Raw genomic sequence first — 27,186 nt, forward strand, 5'->3', positions numbered from 1 at the left:
ACCTGCTGTCAACAAACTCCGTGTTGGCAGAGCTCTTTCCTTACCCGGGGAGGCTGACGGATGATTGAGATTTACGGCTTGCTTTAAATTCCTAGGTTTTCCTAGTCAGCAGTTTAGCCACAGCTCGGGATGCAGGTGATTTGTGTGATCCATCTTGTTTGACGTCTCACTTGACATTCTGCCTTTTTCACGACAGGTTGCTGAATGCTATAAAGCCAGGACTTGTTAAAAAGATCAATAGATTGCCTACCCCCATTGCAGGATTGGTGAGTATCCACAATTGAGATTTATTTTCCAATATTCCTTTGCTCTAAGGGTCACGGCAGTGCTGTTTATCACAGTTCTTTCCCGCAATGTGTATTCTGCATCAGTGAGAACACATTGACTTCATTCCACTCTGAGGTTCCTTGAGCATGAAAAATTCCAACCATGTTCAGATGGCATTTTAATCATTGTTTGTATTTTTTCCCAAGAGGGATACAGTCCTTCAGTCTTAAAGAGGTAAATTTGTTCTGGGGTAAGAGGCTGATAATTTAGTTGAGCCCAGGAAGGGAATGTGATTTTAATTACATTTCCTCTTCTTGGTGCTTCACTGCGGGCCCCTTTCAGTGGAGAAGAGGGAAACAGAGGCCTTTCAAGAGGAAATAGCACTTTCATAACAAGGTGCTTCTTCCAGTGTTAATCCAGCACTGGCTAGTTGTAAACCAACGCTCTCCGAAGAGGACTCATGCCAAGGCTAGCCAGTGTTTGTTACCTGGAGAACCATGCAAGAATGATCCCAGCCCTTCCAAGCACACTCATGAGATCTGTAGAATTCACATGTTCATGTACATCAGGCAGGATCTAGTATTCATATATTTTATGTGTTTTATAATTCTTGACAATCAATAGTAGCCACTTAACTGATCCTACCCTTTTGTAGAAAAAAGGAAAAATGTAAAACAGGAAGATAACAAAATCTTAATTCTTGAAGGAGCTTGCACACACACACACACACACACACACACGGTCTGCTAACGATTTGCTGACTGTTTCCTTGATTATCGCCTTCTTTGCCTGTGTTTTTGCAGGAAAACAATGAGAAAAATGTCAAGAATTTAGGCTGGCTCCTGCATAGGCCCTGCTGATTGTTTTAAAGTTTCTTAGTTATATCATGATGACTGGTTAAAATTAGATGTGACAAGAAGCTTTTGTGCTTGAAGGCTGTGGGGGTCCTGGTGGGAAGGCACGATATCAGCGAGTTGAAGAAACTGGATTCTTTTGTGAAGAATTGCCATTTCTCTGGATACATTTTTCCTTCATATATTGGTTGGTAGAAAGTTGGAGATTAGTCATTAAAATTCCACCTAATTTGTTTGTCAGAACCATGTAGCCAATAAGCTGATAAATAGGAGGATAGAGAGATACACTTCGGAAGAGTGGTTTTATATATAATTCAACAAAAGATATATATGAGTATTATTGATGTATCACATATGTTAGTATGTATGTACATCCATTATTTTAGAACTTTTTCTATTAAAGCCATCTTTTCCAGATGTGGAAGCCATGGTCTTTATGACTGGTGGGTTTCTGTTTGGCCTTGAGCCTGTGGCAGCCCCTGATCTTGCTGACCTTGGAGCTCTGGGGATTAGTGTCCCAGGAATAAGAGGAAACAAGGTGAAGGAGGCTCCAAGAAGCACTTGTGAGCCACAAGCAGCTCTGTGCGCAGTAGCTAGAGGAAAGGGGCTTGGAAACCTTAATTTCCAATGCTAGCCATGAGTAGTTTCAGTAACACTGCCTTGTTGAGAACATACATGCATTTTGATAGTTTTTCTTGGGGAATCATCATGTTGGCAGTGCATGCTGTGTGGTGTATGCTTAGGGCTGGCTGTGTTTACATAAGGAGGCCAGAGCAGGACTTTGTGTCTTATTTGGTTCCTCTTCGTGTTATTGCTTCGAACAAGTTTGCCTCACAGAACTGGAACTTGCTGGGGTTTACAGACATCTACAGACATGCTTGGCTTTTTACGTGAGTGCTGGAGATTTGAACTCAGGTGCCCACGATCGCAGAGCAAGCACTCTGACCCTTTGACCCAGATCTTGAGTCGTATTAGATCAAATACTGTTCTTCACATGTCTGGCAATTTGATGTAAGCATGGGTACTTGAACTGCCTTCCCGCTGGTATAGTTGACCTCTATTTCCCCTTTCTTTGTGTCTTCCCACCACCCCATGGTCTGGATCTTTTCTAGCTGACGCTTCCCTGCTTGTTTTCATTCTTTGTCACCTCTTCCTGACTGAATTACTATCTTCTGACAGTATTTACTATGTTAGTGTTAAATACTAAATAGATTACCCCTTAGTAGTGGAGCATTTAGAGAATGCTTTCCTGAGTATACTTACTGTCCCAGTGGTTAATGAATTCCTGGTCCTTCCTCTCTTTCTGGCAAAATCCTGTGCATTTATCAAGATCTAATGCAGAACCATCTGTGTGAACTCTGGAGCTTGCATAGTCTGTTAATATCTTTCCTTACAGAATATGGAGGGCATCCCTGATATTGGAGAAAAGAGGTTAATGCATGAGAAAGATAAGCATCGACTTTAAGTATACTCTGGAGAATAAGATGGTGGCAATAATTTGAAATGGAAGGCCTGTAAATGTTCAGTATTTATGCTAAGACAGTGTGGCTTAAAATGCTAATTAGCTACAATCCCACATGCCAGTGGCATCAGTTGTCATATTTTTACATTAAAAACCACCATTCTGAAGAGTGTAAGACAAGTCCAAATGAAGGCACATGCTGCAAAGCAGCAGACCTGTGCTCGTCAACATTGTTAATGTCACTTAAATGTACAGATGCTATGGTAGCATTATAACCGTTTGGGTAGATTTGCAAATTTTTATATTAGCACAAAGACCAGAGGTTCAAAGAGAATTCTGTTTTGTAGGAGGAGACTCCAAATAAGCAATACATTCTAGATTGTTGCCTTTGTTTTAGTATATACATATTTGAGTGTGTATAATATATAATGTGTATATACTTATAACATATATATGTATATCTACATATGTGTATGTGTGTATATATAAAATGGTTTTTCAAGGCAAGGTTTCTCTGTTTAACAGTCCTGACTGTTCTGGAACTCATTTTTGTATACCAGGCTGGCCTCAGACAGAGATCTACCTACCTTTGCCTCCCAAGTGCTGGGATTAAAGGTGTCCAGTACCACTGCCCAGCAAGTATATTTTTCAAGTGATATTTCCTTCATCCTCATATTCATTGTTATAGGTTGCTCACTAGAGATAATGACTCAGATACAGTTTATAGCCGATTGAAAATCTTTATTCCAGGCTGTGACTACACTTAGGTATTTGGGGTCCAACTGTGTCTCCAAATGTTTAAGGTAAGGGGTTTTCAAAAGCAAAAAACACATCCTGGTAATTTGCTTAGCAGCTGCAGGGGGAGGTTTTATGCAAGCAAGCAGTTTAGCAGAAACTGAGATAAGCAGTTAGCTCTAGGGAGTCCTGCATAAGCAGGCAGTTTAACAGAAGCTAAGGTAGCTGGGGTATCTTGACCTCGGGTTCCTAGAATAGAGTTGGGTAATTTTCCATGGAGCTTACCATCAAGGAGATCAAATTCTAGTTAAATGTTTAATGACTGCAATAAGAATACAAGATGGAGGAAACTCTGCACTGTCTTTTCCTGTCACATTCATGACACTAAGCAAAAGGCAGAGAATATCTCAAATGTTCCTTAAGACTTCCAGGTCAGTGTGTACATTGCCAGGGAGTTGGCAGACCACCAACCCACTGTTGATCAAGAAGTCTCAGGTCTCCTGAGAAGTGCGGCTGGAGGGTTTTCTGTGCTTAGAGAGGGCGTGGGGAGACTCAGTATATTTGTATATGTGTGTTTGTGTGTGCTTATATCCATTATGTATGTGTGTGTGTCTCTGTGTGTGCATTTTCTAACGGCTTAGTGTTGGAAAGTCAATCCAGTAAGATGGGCCATTCACTCAACTGGAAGATAAATAGCCAAGTCTGTTTTCACATCCCAATCCAGAATTGCAAACACATGCAGATTCACAGAGGCATGAATAGGTGTATTTTACCTCCCTAACTGTGGTTTTAGAGAGTTAAAGGGGCAAAGGTGTTAAAACAAAGTAGCTGAGAACCATTTCCTGGCAAGAACTCACGTAGAGCCTGGATCCAGGTCTGGGTTCCTTCTATAACGTTGACGTCTGAAGCTGCGTGGTGACTGCCTGCAGATGCTTGCATTCTTCTTTAGGTGTTAGTGAAAACGTCTGCTGCTGCCAGGGAGAAAGACCTCTAACTCAGGGCTTGGCCTACCAAAGATTCCTTTGTAAGCATCCCTTTGTCTGCCAGCTCATCAGTGTTACACAATCACGTTGCGTCCTGAAGTTCCAGTGAGCGGTCATTAGAGAAGATGTTGAAAGCCACTGCATGCCAGGGCCTTTCTTACCATGAAGTTTGTAGCTTGATCTTTTGGCTGTATTTCTATTTTAACAGTCATTTACATATGCATATGAGAAGTGAAATTAGAGATAGAGGATACTGGAGATGCTGCCTCAAGTCCGGAGTCTTCTTAAAGCTATCTTTTTTTTTTTTTTTTCTTAAAGCTATCTTAAAGTAATCATTTGGTTTTGCATCTCGGAACATGAGGATGAAACTGATTCAAGAGGAAATAGATGCGGACATGAGGGCATATGGTGTGTGTGTGTGTGGGGGGTGGTATTTGACCCAGATTAGGAAAACAGTGTAAGCTGGGATGTGTGCTAACTCCTAGCGACCCTTCTGTTACGTATCGAAGTGTTGCCAGTTGAAGATGGGACAGATACGTGACAGATTATTGGAATTCTTTGAACAAGAAGAAAGGCAAAGTCTACTGTACCATCTAGTTACCTTAAACCACTCAGAAGTGATTTTATTTTATTTTTTTTTTTTGCACAACGGATATATTTTTCTCTAGCCAAAGATACTGTTTCAAATATGGGTAGAGCTGAGCTTCCTGGAGTGGCTGTAATGGAAGTTTCCAGAATCAGCAGAGTTCTGGGAGCTTTCAGAAGGCATCTGCAGTGGTTGGTGCCTTTGAGGGAGATCAGAGAAGGGCTGGTTGATGGAAGGGCTGTTGTTGTCTGAGGTTTCTGTCCTGCCAGGTTCCCGTAATCGTTAAGTCCCAAAGAAATCACACAGAGGTCTACATTAACTATAAACTGATTGGCCCATTAGCTCAGGCTTCTTATTAACTCTTAAAACTTTTATTAGCCCATTATTCTTGTCTATGCTAGCCACATGGCTCAGTACCTTATTCAGCAAGGCAGTCACATCTTACTTCTTCTGTGGCTGGGTCAGCACTGTGGACCCACCTTTCCTCTTCCCAGAATTCTCCTGTTCTTGCTGCCTTGCCTCTACTTTCTGCCTGGCAGTCCTACCTATATTTCCAGCGTTTTATTAAAATACAACCGTCAGGGTACAAACCATTGTCCCACAGCAGGCTGTAAGAAGATTAAACACATTGTTTTAGACAAAGGGCGCTTTGGGCAGCTCTTGAAAGCAGACGTGAAAAGCCTTATGCAAACTTCTTTTTAGGAAAAGGACAAGGAAGTAAATTTGGGCCCCAGGTGTTGGGGTGTCTACCAGCCCATGAGAAGTCTCCCTTAGAACCCACTTTGAGGTGAGCTCCCTGTACCAGCCCACTCTTCTGAAAACCTTGTTTTGAGGTAGATAGCCTATCACTTTTCTCAGAATTTCCAGGACTTTCACCCTCCTCCAACAGTTGGACTCCCAGCATCCACGTGGTGGCTTACAACTGGCTCTCACTCCAGTCCCAGGTGATCTGGCCCCTCTTCTGGCCTCCATGGACACCAGGCTTACCCATGGTGCACATACATATTACCAGACAAATACACACGTAAAATGATATTTTTCAAATATTAAGAAGTTTTGCTGAAGACTTTTTTAAAAAAAAATCATGATTCCACTTGCAGCATACCCCCAAAACTTCCACAAACGGCATTCTCTTCCGTTCTGTATGCATGCGTGCTCACATGTATGCATGTACACACACACACACACACACACAGTCAAATCTCACAAACGAGGAGGGGGGAGGTGGAGAGAGGGAAGGAAGGAGAGAGAGAGAGAGAGACAGAAAGAGGGAGGGAGAAAAGAGAAGGTAGGGAATGAGAACACAGCCGTTTCAGGTGGAAGTCACAGTCCTTTATACTTTAATCAGTGGCAGTTCATTACCTCTGCCACGTGCATTTGATTAAAAGCAAGTCATTGGGTGCCACCCACACTCCAGTGAAGGAGGTGACGTAAGGGCTCGAATACCAGGAGTGATCCCTAGGAGCCTTCAGACGTCACGTGCCGGGGCAGATACTCTCCAGCGGGTTTGGTTCACCATGGTTTGACTTTACTATGATGAAAAAGTAATGCCCGTTCGGTAGGATCTACACTCTAAACTTTTCCTGGGCTGGTGGTGTGCAGTATGACATTTTACATCCTGATAGTGGCAGGAGCCACATCCTTTCCAGTCAGCCATACATACATAAGTGTAAAAAACATGTGCTGTTGCGATCTGTGCCCCTGGGTATGGGGTTTGGTGGGGTAGATGTGTTAATCGCATATTCGACTTACAATGTGTTTCTCAGGACTTATCCTCTTTGTAAACAGAGGAGCATCTCTGCTGACCTGTAGGTCTCTCATTCTTCTGAAGGCATGTCCCTAGGGCCATAGGACTTTAAGTTTCCTGGGACAGTCTCTCTTATATGATACCCAGCTTTTGTTTCCTTATTTTTTGTTTCTTTGTTTTTGTTTTTATGTACATTGCACACACACACACATACACACACACACACACACAAAGAGATGGCTTGTTCTCTCTTGCCTTCCAAATGAGAATCCACTTCTGACATAAGTCATAACCTTTAACTTTTGGGGGACCTCCTTCTAGGAGGCAAATAAACAAATCTAACATTATAGGGTGCTAATGAAGTCTACTATGCAACAATGAACAAGGAAGGTGTGCTGACTTGAGATCAAAACCTGCTTTGAAAGGTGAGGTGTCGCCAGGGCTCCCATGAACACAAAGTACCCTGGAGTGTGGGAAGGATGCTCTTGTGGGAATGGTCAAGGCGGAAGAGCTTAGGAACTGTGAGGGGCCAGTATTTCCATGTGACAGTATGTAGCGCTAAGTGTCCCAGAGAAGTTGGTGTTTTAGAAAGTGAACCAGAAAGTACATTGAGGCCAGAAATGCCATCTACAGAGAGTTGCTCTCCTTTCCCCTGCACTGAGAGCCACTGAAAGCAAAGAACTTCGGTGCTGCGGAGAACTGTGCAGCTGTGTGCGGCTAGCCAGTTTTTATCTCTAGGACAAGATATCTGAGATGAAAAACCCGACAGGGAAAAAGGTTCTTTTCTGATTCATTTGTACAGATTTCAGTCCAAGATCAGCTGACTCTGTCGCTTTGGGCTTGACAGGAGACAGGGAGTTATGGAAGTGGAGGGGGTGGTGGCCGAGGAGACACCTATCCACATGGAAGCCAAGGAGCAAACAGGCAGAGAAGAGACTGGAAAAAAACATATCCTTCAATAGCACAGCTCTAGTGACCTTTCTCCTCCCACTAGGCTTACCTCTTAAAGCCCACTCAGCTGTGACTTCATCGTTACGTATGTTGTCATACTCATGATTGGGTCACATCTTGGGGTCCCACCTCTTAATACTTGCTGCGCTGGGGGCCAAGCTTTTAACACATGAACTTTTGGAAGACATTTCAGATTGAAACACCAACAGTGTGGGAAACCAATGGTGGGAAGAAATGAGGAATAAAATCATTTGATTAGGAGACAAGAAGTCCAAAGGAGAGATGATACACATCTAAGCCTCAGTGAAGGCCAGGGGAACGGACACGGGAAGACAGAATTTGTCTCCAAATGCAATAAGCCATCATTTTTATAAGACATACCGTTTTTACGAGCCTAGCTAATAAAAACAACCTGCCGGTTCAATTATGACACAATGCTAAGGCCCCGGCAGTGGAAAGACTCAGCTTTATTTCAGATGTTAAAAATATGTACGTGTTGGACGCGGTGAAACACAATAAATAATGCTAGGAAGATGACAGCTGCTTTGGACCTGAGCAACTTGGAGGATGCTAGTGCCATTAACAGGGATCATGGGAGCAGGGGAATGAGAGATGGGTTCCAAGAACAAAGATCAGTGCTGTTTTGGACACACTGACCTGGCTCTAAGAGACGCTCATGAGCAGCTGTCTGGCAGCATACAGGCCATGTAGGGTTGGAACTCGGGGGAAATGACAAAATTTGGACTCAGTTAATGAATGAAAAATTTTGGCATTAAATCTTTACATTTAAGTATGGACAAAAACAATTTCTTTTACTGTAATCACAAACTGTGAATGTCCGCCCGCGTCCACTGGTAGTCTTGTCTTTAGGTGTGTTTGGCCAGTTCTGAAAGGATTCAAGGAAAGGGGGAGAGAGAAAAGGGACTTGAAGCCTCAGGAGGAGTTGTTGACTGTGAGAGATAGATGTGAAATCAAGACAGATGGAGACTTTGAAAGTCCTTTGTCCGATTGGCGGACAACCTGTTAGGTAATCCCTGCCAGACTCCAGCTCTCAGCCTTTCTCCTACCCCTTGACTTCTCCTGTTAGTGCCAGGGGAGTGCCATTTGTTTGACCACTGTAACAAGTGCCACACACGGGGAGCTTGAGCAACGGAAAAGTGTTCTCTCAATTCTGGAGGAAGGTGCAAGTCCAAGAGGCAGGCACCATGAGGCCCAGTTTCTTCTGAGTCTTCTTTTTCTTTACTGTGAAAGAGGCCATCTTTTGCCTTGTTACATGCTTGTCTGTGTCTACATGTCCACCTTTTTTTTTTTGGAGGGGGAGTTGAAACAGGGTTTCTCTGTGTAGCTTTGGAGCCTGTCCTGGAACTCGCTCTGCAGACCAGGCTGGTCTCGAACTCACAGAGATCTGCCTGCCTCTGCCTCCCAAGTGCTGGGATTAAAGGTATGTGCAACCACCTACCTCCCAGCTGCATTTCTGCTTTTTATGAGGAGGCCATCCCAGCTTGGCTTCGGCTCCGCTGAGAAGATCTCTTATAACTTAATGACCTCTTTAAGGTCAAACGCGGTCAAATTCTGTATTATGGGCAAGTAAAATCTAGCTTATGACGGTGGGTAAGCCAGCCACCTAAATTCTTCCACGCACTGTGTGTGCGAGCCTCACTCACTGAAGTCGAATCGCCTCTTGGTACGCTGTACATTATTTTCCAAACTTGTTTCCATGATCATTTTGTGTCCTTGCAAAGGTGGGAGTTATATATAGACATTCTGTAAGCTTTTTCATCCTTCCCCCTAGGATTTTTTTCTCCTTCCTGTCTCTGGGGGAAGAAAAAAAAAACAAACCCTTTCTTTGAAGAAAGAGTCCAGTTGTTGTTCCTTATCTTTCACTGGACAGAGTTCAGCAGCTTGTGACATTACATCACTTCCTTGCCTCTCTGCTTGGGAATAAACCCTTTAATTAGGACCTGGGAGGAAAAATATGTAAGAGCAGGAACACATATCCTGGTCTGCGTCTCACCTGGCCTTCACAGTCGTCTCCTGCCTAAAGAAATCTCCATGAAACTGGCCCTTACCATAGACTTCCGTCTTGAGTTCATCTGAGTTCTATAGTCTGACAAGAAAAAAAAAAATCTCCCTCCTCGCTCGAAGGCGTCGTCCGAACAGTAGGCCATAGTTGGCTGAAATAACACTGCTCTTCCAGTGCTTCTTCCTCTGAGACTGTTTTTGTAGGAAGTTTGTCTTGGCAAGCGTTTCAAAAGGATTGCTAGACACCTATCTGGTAATTAACTGGCTTCCCGCTAGAAGCTTGATTCCACCGTCGTCTAAAAATGGATGGGAGCTTTAATTTCGCTCCCCCTTGCCCTCTCAGCCCTGTAAATACAAGGTAATTGGGTAAAGGCCTTGTGAAAAACTTGTGTTTCCAAAGTTCAGTTTTTCTTACCTTAAAGCTTCTGTTTGACTCCAATATAAAGCTTTTAAAAATACGCTAGCTGGTAGGCATGGTGGCACAGACCTATGGTTCCAGTTTCTTGGAGTGGAGGATTGCTTGAAACTAGGAGTTCACGACCAGCCACCCCCGCCCCCATCAAAAGTGAAAAACAAGCCCAGAAAACTTAAAATAAAAGCAGCACCGATGATACAATGTTGTAGAAATAGTACTTAACCTTAATGGGCCTCCTCCCGTAGCTCAGTGTGAGGGGAAAAAAATAGCAAAGCAGAAAACATTCTAGAAAGTTCCCAGCCAGAGCTCTTCACAACTGCCAAGGCCAAACCACAAGTTTCAGAAACAAGGTAAGTCCTGAGGAAGTGGAGGGGACATGCTGACAATGTAATGTGCTCTCCTTGGTGGCGTCAGGAGAGCCGGAAAAGAACACTAAGGGAAAATGAAGGAAATACGAGGAAAACACAGAGTTTGGTTCACAGCTCTCTGCATGAATCTGCTCACCAATTGGTGCAGATGATCCCAAACATTGAGATTCAGGGCTTCGGTTGTACTGAAACTCTTTATTTTTGCAAATTTTCTGTAAATTAAAAAAAAATCTCCTAAAGTAAATATTTTACTTAATAAGTAGAGTAAATGACAATCGCGGTAAAGGAGGGCACGATGGAAGGACACAGGGAAGGGCCAGGAAACACAGCAGTTATTAATAAGCGCTAAAAGCTGGCCTACCGCATGATATATTGGTGTCAATAAACGGCAGGATACCGGAGAGTCTGCTGGCCTATCAATCTAATAAACTTTTATAAGTGATGGATGGTCGCAAACACTGTGTTTTACAGCACCTGAAAATTCCAAACAGTAAATCCATACTCAGTATTTCTGCTCACATATTTCAGGGCCCTGTTTTTAGAATCTGCACAAAGGAATATTTCATGGCCCTGTATGGAGTTTTAATAAAAAAAACAACAGGTGGAAAATGGATTCTGCAGTAGCGTGAGCAACTCTAACCGTAAATACTGGCACTTCAGAATGACACCAGCGGAGACTGTAAACACATGAATCACCCAGCAGCGTTGGATTCCCTTCTCGGATGTCATCTCAATTTCAAGCCCAGAGATTAAATGCCACCATTTAAATTCAAAACACTGAACGGATGTGATGAGCTTTTATGCTCATGGGGATTCACAGAGCGCATGGGATAGTTTCCTCACCTATAAAACAGAGCTAATAAATCTCATCTTGGCCTTGTGGGACTGAGCAAGCTGACACACATTTAAGTGTGTAAGAAGATGGTGGATGTATGTAGTGTGTTTCCAGTAAACTGTAACAGTGTTTACTATTTATTAGGTATGTGTTTGTTTCCATGGTTGCAAGACGAGGAGCCATCTAGCTTTTTAACAACACCGTTCTTTTAGAAATGGGGAAACTGAGTCACAGAAGGTGGTAACTGACCCAGGACCTTGCAACTGGTTTGTCTCAGAGTTGGAACTCCAGCCTTATGCCCTGAGCCTTCCTTCAATCCGATTCCAGAAGGGCTGACAGTATTGCAAACCCACTGTGTACTGGAGACTGTCACCTCGTAGTTTGGCAGAGTTGTATCTGGGTCTTGGAGCTCAGGGGACACTTTCTCCTCTTCTTCCTCTTCCTCCAGGGAGCAGAATCCCGCCTCTCTCTAGCACTTTGTTCTCCTCTCTAGCACTTCATTATCCTTCCCCGCATCAGCATCTCAGCTCCTGCAGCCTGCTTTGCTCCGAGCATGGCTCTGTGGGAGTGAGGATCTTGCTGGGCAGGAGAATGTAGGGGCATCTGGGCTGCTGTGAGGGGCTCACAGGAGGGGAGCTGTAGCTCCCATCTCTCTGTGTGGGTCTGCTGGAGCTCCGTGAGAGTCTGAGGACGTGCTGGGGTGAGTAAAATCCGTTATTGGAAGTATATATGATGGATGGTCAGGGGAGAAGGAAGGAGGCTATGTTGATTTTTACGTTTAGTTTGAAACATTACTTTTTATGAGTATGGCTAAAGTAATTCCAAAATCAGTTTCCTGTCACTTAGCCCTTGATACGGGTTTTCACCTTTTACATCCCCTCCCCACCACCAATTGCTTTAACTAGGCTTTATCTGCTAAGCAGAATATTGCCCTTTCCTTTATGGTTATATAGTTAAAGGCACAGATATATTAATTTGTCAAACTCAGGAGGATGTTAAGAACCTTGTGAATGAGAAGCAGCCTTGCTGTCTTTTAAAGACTGGTGCTAACACCGCATCATTCCCGACAGCACCTGGTGCCGTAGAGATATGCGACTGCATACCGAGGAGGCACCTCTTCCCCGGACCTCTCACACTCTGCTCTTATCTCAACTGCCTTCCTTGCATTGTGGAAATCTCCTTTTCTGGCAGTGAAGAGGGAAATAATCAGGGAGAGAACCAGGCAGGGAGGCAGTGGTTCTGGATTCAAGGGCTGGAGAACCAGCCTCACCTCCCGGTCCTTGTCCATCACAATCCGTATTTATAGCAGGCGGAGAAAGGACCCGAGGTTATTCCTGAGCAATCTTCTAATAAAATCCCGTCAAAGCTGTCTGAATACTGACTGCTTCATGGCACTGGTTATCAAGGGAAGGAAATATCCCGTCATCAAATTTATGGGGCTGGATCGAAAACCAAATTGAAACAGCTTTGCGAATCCCCGTGGCAAAATGATTCATCTCCTTAGGGTTGGAAAATCTATTTTTATCACCTTTATTCCGCCAACTCCTCATTTCCAGTCTCTCCCTGAACTCCTGTGATTTCTTTCATGGTGCCGACTAAACCAGATATCTCCAGAATCTGACCGTTCTCCCTGGATCCTTCCAGCCTGGCTGATTCAGCAGCCGGGGGAGAAGGGAGCTTGTTCTGTACTGTGTAGGTGGGGACCCCCAGAGGCTGCGAGTCTCCTCAGCTGCATGGGACCCCAGAAGTCTGTTTAGAGGTGTGAGCCACACTTTGCGACCTGCTTTCTTTCTCTGTGGCTGTGTTGAGTGTTATGGATGGCTGTAGCTCTTCCAGCTTACTCAGTAAAGAAGGGACAAGAATACAGCACTCCTTCAGCCCTCCCTCTGTGACCGGGAAGGAAGGCACATGAGTGTCGCCATGTTTTTTCCTCCTTCCTCCTGACTTCATGGTTTACACTTCCCCTGTTCCGTCATGTCCCTGGCTATCCCTCCAGCCTCTTTGCATGTCACCAAATGGTTCTTTGAGAGTCCTTGGAAATGGCAAAGGAGTGAGACTGTTTCCTCCGAGGACGTGGAAAGTACCTGTTTTCTGGGCTCCCTTGAATCGCATGTGCAGCAGCATCTTCTGATGATTAGACATGTAAGGAACTAGAGAAGCAGTGAGAACTGCAGTGGCTACATAGGGCCGGCACTCATGCCAGCTGGGGCATTTTCAACACCTGGTAGGTAATATATATTCAGTAGGTATTTGCAGAATGAGTATAATGCCTTCCCCATAACCCTCAGCCTTCCTAAAATCTGTCTTTCAGAAGGTGGTGGTATGTTTTGTTGGCAGCTGGCATTCTATACAGTAAGCTGGCCTAATCTGAAATCCCGAATTTTCAGCTTTCTGGCTGTATTCTGGCAGATTCCTTAGTTATTTGAAGTCTGGGTTTACTTGCCTGTAAAATGGGCTTGAGAACTGTCATATTGGTTTTCTGCAAGGGCAGGAAAAGAAGAAGAGTAAGGGGAGGAAGAAGAGGTGAAGGGGGAGGATGGGTCAATGAGATGAGCTTGGAATCCTTTGGGATTTTAGCTCTGAAGGTTAAGTGTGTGCGTGTATAGGTGTAGATGTGTGTGTGAGAGATTGAGTATGTAGTGTGTGAGTATGTTGCATGCATTGAGTGTGAGTGTGGGGAGTATGAGAGAGAGAGAGAGAGAGAGCATGAGAGCAGGCGGGAGAGAGACAGGACACAGAGAGAGAATTCTGATCATTCCTGAGTACTGCCTGCACTTCAGCTCAATCCAGGTCCTAAACCAGATGTCAGGTGGTCAGTGTTGGAACAGCCACCTCAGGTCTTAGCCCAGTGGATGCAACTGTCCAAACTCTGCAGCGTGTAGCAGACTGTAGGGTGCCACTAACTAATCAGACCAAGAAACTGTGTCCCTTTTCCAGTGCTTTAGAAAGGGATGTCTTGTAGATCTGGAAGGACACGGTGTTTCTGTGCTCGTTCCTAGGCAGCTATAAGGTGTCTATGTATAGGGTGGCAAACCACAGTGCTCTGAAAAGCGATACAAAGGAGAGATAAGGATGAGCCCTAGGTAATTGGTTCCAGGGGCCCCAAGACTCCTAAACTTTAAGAAGATGGTTTAATGAAGGCCAGACTCTATGGCTTCTGGTACTACCTTGGCAACTGAGCTTGTATTTGGTTCCTTCCAGAGCCCAGAACCTCCTATCTCTTGGGTGTGTAAAATGTACTAATTTCTATCTGACTTCTCCAGTCTGTAGAACATCTACTTTAATATGGCATGTCCTTTTTGACATTGAACACCTTCAACAATGACTTGTACTTGCCCTTGACCCTGTTCCCTCTCCTTTGTGGATGTTTTATTCCTAGACGCTGTAGAGCTCTGAATTTGAGAGCGTGGTGGTTAATTTCCCCTCTGGTTTCTGTCTGGAAGCTGGATGGGTCCCTGGGATCTGCTGTCTGGAAGCAGTCATTTCTTCCCCCAGCAGCCATCTGCAAGGAGCTGGAGGTTACGACATGAGTGGGGTGTGTTTTACATGGCTACAGTCAGCCTCTTCTCTCTGGTTCCCATGTAAGTTTTGGCAGGAATTTCTCCAGTCATGTTTGAGGGAGGTGCTGGAGAATGCCGTTGGTAAACAGCCCCCTGGCCATTGTTGACTGTCCCCGCAAATACCATGCAGAGGACATCTTGAAAAGTTGCTGTGGTGTCCCTACCTCTCCAAGGGTTGAACCCAGGGCTAACCTCCGAGACCATGACCTCAGCCATACTTCTGGAGTAAGCAGTGGCCTGGGATTGCTCTGCTTTCCCTGGCTTCTTCTTGGCTTCTCTGGGCCAGAGCACAGAATCACTTTATCCTCATTATCTGTCCTGGGATTGTCACTCCAGCCCTGATTCTGCTGAAATCATTTTTGACAGAGCCTCATTTTGTCTTTCTTGTTCCTTTTCAATTTTATGCTACCAGAAAGCCTAACCAGCCTAGAAGTTTCCAGTGTATTGATTTTTACCCACCCTGCTGCTTCTACATTTTCACTTGGAAATATGGGAAAACATAGGCTATTCTTGGACATTTTTTATCTACATAGATGGAACTGATGGTAGGATGTGCTCAAATTATTCAGTCAAGACAATTAAGTCTTTAACACGTTTACATATTTCTACCTACCCTCCCACCTGTCTACCTATCTACCCACCTGCTTATTTAGTAGTGACTTTCAGAAAGAAAAACGACCTAGGGGAAACGTAATATGAGAAGACTGGTAAGGAAAGAAAAGTGAGAAAAAGTGAAGAGAGGGGAGAGAAAGGAAGGGACATGGGAGGGAGGGAGGAAAGGGGGAGGAAGGGAAAGCTGCCTGACCGTTTTCCTCAGTTCCCCCTTAAATACCCCTGCTGTTTTCTGACACTGACCCAGTTCTATTCCCTTTAAATAAATTCTTCTATTCTCTTAAAAAATATACACACAGGCCTTTCCCCCACCTCATCATTTTGCAGACATCACTCCATTTTGTCTCACTATGGGGGATACCGCTCTGTGTGTTTCCTTAGTGGGGGGAGTGTCTCACATCAGTGTAAGGGTGAACAGTAAGAAAGAAAACCTTCCTGGGCAGTGCTTCTATAAAGGAACTGTCACACAGTGAAAACCAAAGCTAAAGAAATTATGAGCCACTTCTTGTAATAGTCCTGAAGACTATTACCAATTAACACATATATTGGCCAAGGGATCCATTGACTTTCAAGAAATAATGAACCTGTGTTATCATCAGCGTGTGCTTTTGGGGTGAGTAATATCTTGATTTGAAGAAAGCTTAATTGCATCAGATGTGTGAAGGAGAAGGTAACATATGGATCTTTGCCTAAGAGATTTGGATGCCAATTCTTTCTGTGGATCCAGCACTTTCTTCTCTAGTGAGCATTCCAGGACAGCTGGTCGACCTCAGGGCTCAGAATGTCTAATGGTATTTAGTTTTGACTATAAACATGCACATACCATCTTTTAAAAGAAACATGTTGATCTATAACTGTGCGTGTAAATACAAGGATATAAAATACATAAATTATGTGTTTGTGTTCTTTGACGTCCCAGGAAAAGTGTTCTCAAACCAAAGTCTAGATCTCCTGGTTGTTAGTATCCATTTTCTACCATGTGTATGATTCCAAGTCCACCTGCCAATCTAAACCCCTTGGAGAGGCATCCTCTTGGCTTCAGTAGACCCAAACACCAGAAACAGATCTGTTGTTGTTGTTTCCAAAGAGGGTAGCACTAGGAAAGGCATTCTTCCCCCGTTTGTCCAATCTCTGGTACATTCCTGTGATGAGTTTACAACTCATGACAGGCTGGACAAACTCTTCAGGGAAGCAGACTCAGCATACCATATGGACCAGCCATCCTTATCAAAATGCTCCCCAAAATATCACAGAGCTACAGAAAGGGTGGCCTCATTGGAGCAGTTCTGCTTAAACTCATCCAACCAAAAGATGCTCTTGGGCAGGTGACTTCAGCCATTTGGCCTTGGGCTCAGCAGCTATTTCCTGCTCACATTCGTCCAACTCCCCTTCAGGAGCTGTGGCAGCCACCTTTTTATTTTCTTCTTTCCACTTAGCCAGGGGTTTCTTCTTCTCTTTCCATGAACCCTTTTCTTTCCTTGGGCTATCCTTTTGAGGCTGGCTACTCCACACTTCTTGGTGTCAAACTAGGCCATCTCTTCACACAGCTTTACCTCCCCCATGACACCCATAACTGGGACTGGTTAGTGTATGTGAGGAACCAACATTTGGTATTGGCAAGGTCTAGCAAAAAGAAGGCTCTAAGACCTGTTTATTGAGCCACGGCAGGATACAGACAAGTTTGGAATCAATAAGTGTCGCTTATTACACCAGAAAGGTCCTCATCTTCCAGTGTGTGTCCATCAGCCCCAGAATTCACATCCTCTCCTCCTTTGCACTTCCAGTGGCCTGTTTGTTGCGACGCATGATGCCCAGATGGGGGTTTGGGGCGGGATCACCCTGATGTTCTTGTGTGGCTGGAGGAACCGTGTTCCTAATGACAAAGCTTACCCACTGCACCCCGTGAGCTGCTGCCCCTGGGTTACTTTTCCACAGCTCCTCCTTGCTCACATAGTAGGCAATGGCATTGCTGCCAAGCACACAGAATCTGTTGTTACCCTCCAATGGTAGAACCTGGTTGGGAGAAAATTTGTAGAGAAGCTCAGGCAGGGGAACAGTTGGTTTGACCAAAATGGAAGTGGAATGGTAATGGAGAACATGTAGACCTGAGTCCCACTGTACTGAAGAGCAGTGAGGGCCTGAAAACACCCCTATACCCCACCCCAAGTTTTCAGAATATGAGTACAGGGTCCTAGCCACCATGGTGATTCTGCAGGGAAAGGTTGAATTAGGTTTGAATGGATTGAGATCTTCTTTGTGCTCCTGTAGAGATGGTGTTGTGTATCAAGAAAGTTGGGATTTTCATGAAATCTGCAGGTTCAATACACGTGGCATCTAAAGTCCAGTTCTGCTTTACTCGGCCTGGATGGAGTGATAGTTGTGGGATACTTTGATCACACTCTGACATTCTCAAGATTGACAATAATATTTGATTCAGATGGTGGGACTAGCTACTAGCTGAGTGTGATTAGCCATAGAGGTTTTGGGGGACCAAGGGCAGATAGAGAGGCATAGGATGTGGTAGGGAGGGGCTTAGGAAGATTCTCAGTTCTTTTTAGATCCAGAAAGGAGGGTGGAGAGGTTACTGGTTGCTTCTCTGCTGCTTCTCTGATCATTCAGGTTCTTTCCACAATATCTGACTCCTGAGTTGTTATTGATAAAGAATAATTAGATAAATGCTTCAGAATGGAACTTTTGCTTTTTCCTTGAGCACTAGGATGAAGGCACGTGCGTGGGACAGCACGGTGATGCATACCTTCATGGTAGGTGCATCTTCTTTATGTACATAGTTGATTGAACAACACGTAAAGGGATGTTGTCACCATCTTAATTCTCCCATCCAGATCTTAGATCCTCTACTAGGCCCCTTAGCCTAGAGCAGTGCTGCCATTTTGTATCCTGGTATCTGGGCTGTCAGGCTGTGATGGTGATGATGATGATAGTGACGATGACGATGATGATGACAGTGATGATGACGACAATACAAAGATATCTGTCTGTACCTTCCTAGAAAGTGTATAGTGTGCATAGTTTTGAGATTAATTTTATCACTTTGATCTTTCACAAGTCCTGGTTAGTTGTCCCCTCCCATTCTTTTGCATGTATGGATGACATATTTGCCAGGCATGTCAACAAACTCACCATTGTGGAAATCATCTTTCTTCAGATATTTACATTTCTTTCCCTGCCTGGAATTCAACCTTGTCTCCTATGGAGACTCTCCTGTTTAAGTAACACAGTGAACTAGTGTCGTTTTCCCAACTGCTCACCCATGTCCCAAACCTGCTCAACCACAGTCCTAAGATTATGCTGGAGGCTTTACACGCTATGCTTTGAGTTCTATGGACCAACTCAAAAATCAACTGCCCTGAAATAAATCTCCAGCCCTTTGGAGAACAGATACAGCTGGCGAAAGAGCTGATGGACATAGCTCCTTGATAGACTGTGAGCATTCTTGAGCCCTTTGAATAACAGCAGTCTTTCCCTGTGCATATATGTGCCCTGGAAACTTACGAAAAAAGTAACCACAGCAGCATGATATTTAATGCTTTTGTATGAATGTTCTTAACCCTGCAAAGTTTTTCTTGGCAGGACTTGAAGCAGACTTGGCTGTCATCTACTTTTCTCCTGTTGAGGGGAGGAGTTGAGCCCAGGGGACTGGAGTGGCGTGGAGAAGCCATTAAGAAAGACGGCCAGGTTGAGCCTCTGGTGCCCTGCAGGTCCCTAGCTTTCCATTACCAAGTTCACCCTGTTCCCCAAAGCCCTGTTTCCGTCATGCATATCTCTACGTGTGAGTCTTTCCTTCACTGGAACTGTAATGTCTGAGCCCACCCTAGATGCCACACTCCTGCTGTCCCCTTTCACCTCCAGTTGCTAGGTCCACTGACATCAACACAGTTAAGCTTCCCAAAGGAAGGTCCTCATTTTTCTGTGCAGGGCAACTGATGAGAACGCGCACACTTTGCTGTCATAGGTTTGGCCTTCAGGGACTCTTCAGCTTGCCTCAGTTACCCCCTGGGTCCTTGATCCAAACTCCAGTTGCCTGGTAATGAGGATGCAGTAATTTGCATTATCCTCTCTTCCCTTACCCTTCTGTCTTGTTTCCATTCTGAAAACAACCCTCTGACTTGACTCCTGCCTGCAGGGACTTCTGTCCCACGGGACAGCTACTTGCTCTCTCCTTTGTGATGACCTCAGAGTTCCTTCCACTATGAGGGTGAAACAGATTAATCATGCTGAAGTTCAGTGCTGTGTGAGCTGGAATGCTAAGAAAAGCTTGGAGATATTTTTAACAAAATGGAATATTTTGATGAATATCTCTCACCTGAAATATTTCTCAAATTTTTTTGTTTCTAGTTTTTTTTTTAAAGCAGCTTCACAAAGGGGTATTGTATTTGAGTCGGAAAAGAAAAATATTTTTATTTCCTGTCCTTGACATTGAATGGCATTGATAAAAGCATCAAGGCCCTTTGAGTTCTGGATCTCCTAGGGGTGGCACGGAACACATTATGTAAGAAAGAGGTTGAGTGGTTTTGTTTTGTTTTTCCTCTTTGTCAGCATGAGAAAAGAGTAGCTGTGAAAAGTGATGGACAGTTGTCATGGGGGGGGGGTGGAAAACAGAGAACTCTGGGAGAAGGCCATAGCAAGAGTGATGGTGTAGCTACCACTGTATCTGGCTATAATGTCAGTCTTGACCTGGACCACTGGTTACTTGCTTACATATTGCCTTGAGAAGAAACAGTTCCATCTTGACTTGTAGTTGTTGAGTTCTCCATCATTCTATTTCATGGCCATTAAGTCACTAAACTAGTGAGTGATAGTCTCTCATGCGTGATCAGACAAGGATTCCCTAGAGTGTAAGGCGCAGGCTTGACTTCCCAAAGGTAGGTAAACAGAGCTTGTACTTTGAAACAGTTGGAGGAAAAAATAATATATCCAGTAATATATATTCATGCTTATTTATATATTTATGTTTATTTGATGTTTTATATGTTTTCAGCCATAGTTCAGTTGGTTCAGTTTGCAAACATGACATATTAACAATGAACAAAATGACTTATTGTTCCTATTTGGCTTTCCTGGTTATCCATCATGACAGTCAAGACACTGTCACAGACTTCTAATGAACATTTGCTTAATATTTTCAAATAAAGACTGGCTTCCATGTAGAAAGACATCTTCACACATTTATTTTTTGCATGTGCATGTGCACACAGGCATGACCACATGTGTATATATGCAGATGCACATGAACATGTGCATGTGTGTAGAGAACACAGGTTGACAATGAGTGTGTGTATCGGTCATTCTCTATGTTTTTTTGTTTTGTTTTGTTTTTGAGTCAGGTTCTCTCACTTGTCAAATCAGCTAGGCTTGCTTGCTCACAGACTCAGGGAACCTACTGTCTCTGGATCCCCAGCACTGGGATTATAGGTATATGCTGTAGTACCCATCTCTTTTCAATATATGTTCCACGGGATGGAACACTTGCCCTCATGCTTATGCATCATGTAGCATATGGCTGAGCTGTCTCAGCCCCAGGAGCTATGTTTTTTAATGAGGACAATCCCCATGCACTTGCTTATATTGTGTTATACTCATGGAATGGAATTGATGTATCTCTGCTTTTTTAAATCTCCACTTTCTTCTTCTCTTTAACACCTTCATTCCTTCCCTGCTCCAAAGCCTTTGAGGCACCTGTACCTCCCTTTTCTTGCCTGATTTACTGTTCCACTTAGCATGCTCTTGGCCAGGCAGTGAGCATATTGCTCCTGCTGTGATAAGTCACAGCCCTATATTGGAGTGAGCTGTAGCATAACACAGCAAATCCCACGCTCTGACGTCATCTCTAGTTACTTCTAGCTCCGCATTTTCTTCCTCAGTTACTGTAAAGGCAGCCCCTTCCCCACTCACCCCCCCCCCAAGATCTCCCTGTTAGCTTGGGTCTTCACTACTAGAATGTCAAAGGTTTGCAAATGGGGACTTTCTTTACATTTGTTATTTCATGCTGTTCTTTTTCAAATTTGTTTTAAGTAACAAATAGTTGTTGCTATTTGTGGGGTACGGCAGGATGTCATGATGAAGGATGACTGCCAGGCAAATGAATTCGTGCATCACCTCCCAAGCTTGCCATTTTGAGGTGGGAACATTTGAAACCGATGCAGCCAACTTGAAGCGTGGATCATGATAACTCACAGCCATCGACCTGCCATGCAGGAGCTCTCTTGCTCCTCTGGTCTAAATGAAACCTTGAGCCCTCTGACCAGTACTGCCCCAATCATGTCCTGTATTTCTCAATAGTCTGTGCTCACGGCCAGGCTACTCTGTACTTTGTGAGTTTGACTTTTTCAGCCCCCACATACAACTGAGATCATGCAACACTTGTCTTCCTGAGCTTGTTCCTGGCTGAGGGGTAAATTATGGAGCCTCATAATCCTGCTGAACAACTTCTGTAAGGGGTCTTAGGTCAGTATGTTTCAGCCTTCTCTAGTAAAGTGAGGAGGAACTTTGACACCAACCTCATGAGGCTGTGGCCAGGCTTAATTGAGCTACATGAACAGAGTAGCCTGATTCTGCCTGGCACATGGGATGTGTTCCCAAGCATTTGGTGACGGTCACTACTCTTGTGCAGGGCTTAGTGTCTCTTTCTCATATCCTTCCTCTCTCGCATCCTTCCCTGAACTTCTGCCTCCATATCTGTGAAAGGGTAGAATAATTGCATCTGTCTCAGTTTGGGTTTTTATTGCTGGGAAGAAACACCATGACCTTGGAAAACTCTTACATAGAAAACATTTATTTGGGGTGGCTCGCTTACAGTTTCAGAGGTTCAGTCCGTTATCATCAGGATGGGGAGCATGGTGCTGTGTAGGTATATGTGGTGCTGGAGCTGAGAGTGCTACACCTTCTAGGCATCAGGAAGTCTACTGACTGTCACACTGAGCAAAGCTAATGCAAAAGAGACCTTAAAGTCCACCCCGACAGTGACACACTTGCTTCAGCAAGCCCACACCTTCTAATAGTGCCACTCCCTTTAAAGGCCATTTTCTTTCAAACCACAGCTTCTAATCAGTTCATTTGTGAAGAATAAGGACACATAGGTCAACTCAATGTGTTGTCTAGCCCTAATGAACTTTCAATGAATGGTGGCCGTGACTTTGGCCACTTGTAAGACCATGACATTTCTTCTATTGATGGCTATTTGAGGTTTGTGCTATAGACCATAAACTCTCACGATGCTTGGAACCTGAACTGTTCCATCTCTGTGACCAGCCACTTGCTGATTTCTTGGTTTCTATTTTGCATTTGAAGTGTACACTGCACTAAACTCTTGGAATAATACTTCACTTGGAAATATTTTAGCAATGATGACAGTACTCATTTTTTAGAAAATCCTGTTCGTGAGAATCCTGTTTGAGAACTTCCTTGTCACTACTGGAAAAACCTCTAAAGACCCTAGTAAATTTTCTCATATTAAAAAGAAAAATCAGGGTCTTTTTTTTTGATTAATGACTCCATGACCTGGCTCTATCCCAAAGTATAATTTATCAGTCTTTAATTCCCCAAAGTCATTCTGATTTCCTATGGTTATATTTTTAATTTATAGGCCTTTGGCCAGTTTCACAAAAAATTAAATATTGATGCCTTCCAGATCCACATGCTATGGGTGAAGAACAAAGTTGAGTTGTGCCTCGTCACCAGCGGCAGCCCCTACCTAGCCCAATGTTTAAACCTTTTCCCAGCTTTCCCTCTATTAGCATAGGGAACCTGTTTCCATAATGACCTCACCATTGCTGGAGACAGAGGGACCAGGAATGCAGTGTGGTTTCTAGCTAAGAATGGAGAACTTGAAGCCCCAAACCCTGTGTTACAGACTGGGCTCTGCCTCCAGGGCAGAAGGGCGTGAATTTCCCTGTTTGTGAAAGGAAAGAATACTGAATGATGTCGAAGAACATTGTACCTGTGAGGCTTGGGACCCTAGTCCTTCTCACGGAAGTACATACTGTTAGCACTGGCGACCATCAGCTGAGCGCTTCCTATGTGTCAGACATTGTTAATGGCAGTTAGCTCTATGTCACATGCTGATTCTGTGCTAAGCATCTTGTGTCTGTTGTTTATTCTTCACGATAATCCCAGTGGTAGATGAGAGGGGTGGCTGTGCTTCCTAGGCCACTAACCCCGAGGACTAGGAGGTCCTTGCTCATAGGCTTGCCCGAGTGAGAGATAGGAGACTTGGAATCCTGGAGTCTGGCATCCTGTCCTCCTCCTGTTAATTAATTGGTTTGTAAGTGACTTTTATGTGTTGGGGGTGTGTTGTTTGCATATATTTGTATATGCATGCACCCCATGAATGCCTGGTACCTGGGCCTGAGGTTAGAGACTGTTGTGAGTCACCATGTGGGTGCTGGGAATTGACCTAGGTCCTCTGGAAGAGCAGCCAGTGCTCTTAGCTGCTGAGCCATCTCTCCAACCGTCTTCTCACGTTTATTTTGCCCATTCTAAGCACTGCCCCCTTCCCCTGGTTTTTTGTTTGTTTGGTTTGTTTTGGTTGTTTGTTTTCTTGCAACCTTGAGAAGTATGGTGTAGAACCCACTTTTTATACAATAACAAACAGTTCAGGAGCAATGAACAGTTTGCCCAAAGCCTGCAGAGCCCTCCTCCCATCCTCCACGTGTTCTTCTGACGTCACACGCCATCCTGCAGAGCCCTCCTCCCATCCTCCACGTGTTCTTCTGACGTCACACGCCGTCCTGCAGAGCCCTCCTCCCATCCTCCACGTGTTCTTCTGACGTCACACGCCGTCCTGCAGAGCCCTCCTCCCATCCTCCGCATACTCCTCTAATGTCTAAAAATCTGTTTCCTGGGTTGAGGAGACAGAGGGGTGGATCAGCACCTGCTGGACAAGCATGCGTTTTGGGGGAGCAGAGATAGGCAGATCTTTGGAATTCACTGGCCAGCATGCCGAGCCAAAAGGGGAAGCTTTGGGGTTAGTGAGAGACCTTGTCTCAAGGGAATAAGTCAAAAAGCAATAGAAAAAGACACCCCAATGTCTTCCTCTATTCTCTGCATGTTTATCCATGAAGGGGAGCACACACAGGTACACATCATATAAACACATGTGTACAACACACATGTGCGCACGCATGCACGCGCGCACACACCCCTAAAAGCTAAAAGCCAATGAAAATATCTATTTCTTGTGTATACGAAGGTAAGAGTCAAAATGTGATGCATAATCTGGTTGGTTCATTTTTCTATTCTGAGATTATATGGCCAATTAATACCAGCTGCTAGATGGATGAGAGAAATCACATGATACTGATAGCTTCTTTCACTCTTCTGGGCATTTAGAAAAAATAAGTCTTCCACTTTCAAAATGCAGACTAGACGGCTTGGACTTATCTTGCCTCACCATCTCTGGTGTGCAGAGTTGGCCTCCCAGGCTCTTGGCCTGAAATTCTAAGTAATAGTTGTCAGGAAATGGGCAGCAATTCTTCCCTTGCTTGTTGTTTGTGTAAATACTGAGCGCCATGGTGACCAGATGCAGACAGCCAGATGAAGACCAGAAACATATGGAGATGTGGACGCCTGGAGAAGGGGTATCTGAAAGAAAGGCCTTGTTTGGTTCATCTTGATGTGACCATGTTGCTAACATGTGTGTGTGTGTGTGTGTGTGTGTGTGTGTGTGTGTGTGTGTGTGCGCGCGTTACTAACATGCTTGATTTTGTGTATGTTTCGATGAGAAGACCAGGCTACACTAAGAATCACGAGTTAATTAATTGATATCTCACTTTTGTTCTAACAAAAACTTCTAAGAATTCACTAATATAGTTGGAAAAGATAAAAGCTCTGACCATGGAAAGTATCAATATAACCAAAAGATACATATATAGTTTCTGTATTTGGGATTAGGAACTTGGCTTTAGTTTCCTAGTGCCATAGCAACATGGAAAATATGATTAATCATGTAAGTTCAAGTGTTCATGAAAGAGAGTCACACCAAAGTTGCATGAGAAAGAAAGCTATAATTAACAGCTAGGCATAAAAAAAATCCTACTATAGGTACACCGATAGATGATGAACTCTGATTCCAATGTTTTGCCTATCACTTTGCCTCTGGTAGGAGACCAGTGTCATTCAAGATGGTAGGTTTGAAAGTCATTGTTAAGACAGCTGCTCAACTCAATAGAAGAACAGATGGCTCATGAGCGGTGATGTGCCTTGGTCCCCCTAACTCTGTCTATACACTCCATGGATTTTGCTGACTTTTTGGAATAGTGGGCATCTATTACAGCCTTGGCTTATATTGCCAGGCTCATTAGACACCATTCAGAATGGTGTTCAGCAGATGCAGAGATCCACAGCCAAGCACTGGACCGAGCTCCGCAAGTCCTGTTGAAGAGAGAAAGGAAAGATTGTGTGAGCCAGAGGGTCAAGGTTATGGCAGGGGAACCCATGGAGACAGCTGCCCTGAGCTCATGAGAGGTCATGGACTCTGGACTTAGGGAGCCTGCCTGGGGCCAGTCTAGGCCCTCTGCATGTGTGTGACAGTTGTGTAGCTTGGTCTGTGAGGCTCCTGGCAGTGAGATCATGATCTGTCCCTGGCACACTTAGCTGGTTTTTGGTAACGTGTCTCTCCCCAAACTGGATTACCTAGCCCAACCTTGATGCAGGGAGAGGAGCTTGGTCCTGCCTCAACTTGATGTGCTATGACTTTGTGCACATCTTTGAGGGCCCCTGCCCCTTTCTGAATGGACAGGACAGAAGAGGAGTGGGTGGGGAGGGAGATAGATGGGAGGTAGGGGTAGTGAGTGGTAGGAGAGGAAGGAGGGGAAACTGTGGTTGGTATGTAAAATAAATGAAAAAAAAAATCCCAACTCATGAAAAAACTAACAAACAAAATGGTGTTCAGGCTTCAAAACTTCCATAGAAAATGACAAGAAAGAAAAGAAGTCTTGAAAGATGCACTTTGCTTTCTATAGCTTTCTGCTTTGTGAGATGAAAGTTAGGTTTACCATCGAAATGGTCAAATACTGAGAATCTTCCAGGAATGGGCCATTTTGCTGACACTTTGGCTGTAAAAAAAACAAAACCCACAGGAGGTCAAACAAGAGCATTTGTATAGAACAGAGCAGGGGGACTGTTAGCCATGGCCTAACTCGTGGCCTGGGCTAGGACTGGCTCTTTAAGAGAGCGATGCTGGTGGCATGTGGAAATGAAGTGGGAATTTCATCTTTATCTGTAAACACTGGAATCAGCTGGGTCTCTGCATTTGCGCAACATCCTGATCACATTCCTTCCGCAGTGGTGGAGCTGAGCAGTTATGACAGAAAACACGAGGCCCTCGAGGCTAAGATGATGTGTTATTTGGTCTTTTAGGAAAATTTGCAAAGTCCCATAGTGGTGGAGAGGGTACTTGTTGTGTGTCGGCAAGGTGATGCCTCCATGGTGCATGTGATTCTCTTCAGTCTGTGGCTCGTCCTTTATGCCCCTACATACTGATCTCTAAAACATGGCACCTGCTAAACCTGCATGATGAGCATCCTGAGAGGAAGAAAGAACGTTCTGGAAACCTGGAACCATAGGCCAAGTACCCAGGACTCTATAAACCAACATCATTTTGCTCATGGAGCAGATGACTCTGTTCTCTTAGGGTGTGTTTTTTTCTTTGCCCCTTGCTGTGTTGCTCTCTGAGGCTGCCCCTCACTAACCTGTCAAGTTGTAAGCATTTGAAAGTTTTGTGTCACAAAACAGTGCAGTCATCCCCATTCCTGCCTCTACTGGACACTCAT

The 27,186-nt window shown here is 44.3% G+C and overlaps 1 protein-coding gene and 1 pseudogene across 6 annotated transcripts in view; one reads left to right on the plus strand and one right to left on the minus strand.

The window, feature by feature from the left end:
* The first annotated feature begins 202 nt into the window (after window positions 1–202).
* Limch1 (LIM and calponin homology domains 1) overlaps window positions 203–27,186 on the plus strand; it is a 160,497-nt gene continuing 133,513 nt past the window's right edge. For all 6 annotated transcript variants that reach the window (XM_026785333.1, XM_013350793.2, XM_013350794.2 and 3 more), the window contains exon 1: window positions 203–266. The gene's annotated coding sequence lies outside the window, so the exon portion shown is untranslated. The remainder of the gene's footprint in view (window positions 267–27,186) is intronic.
* Window positions 12,283–24,926, minus strand: LOC101998521 (annotated as a pseudogene).

The sequence above is a fragment of the Microtus ochrogaster genome, linkage group LG1, assembly GCF_000317375.1.
Source record: "Microtus ochrogaster isolate Prairie Vole_2 linkage group LG1, MicOch1.0, whole genome shotgun sequence".
NCBI classification, from domain to species: domain Eukaryota; kingdom Metazoa; phylum Chordata; class Mammalia; order Rodentia; family Cricetidae; genus Microtus; species Microtus ochrogaster.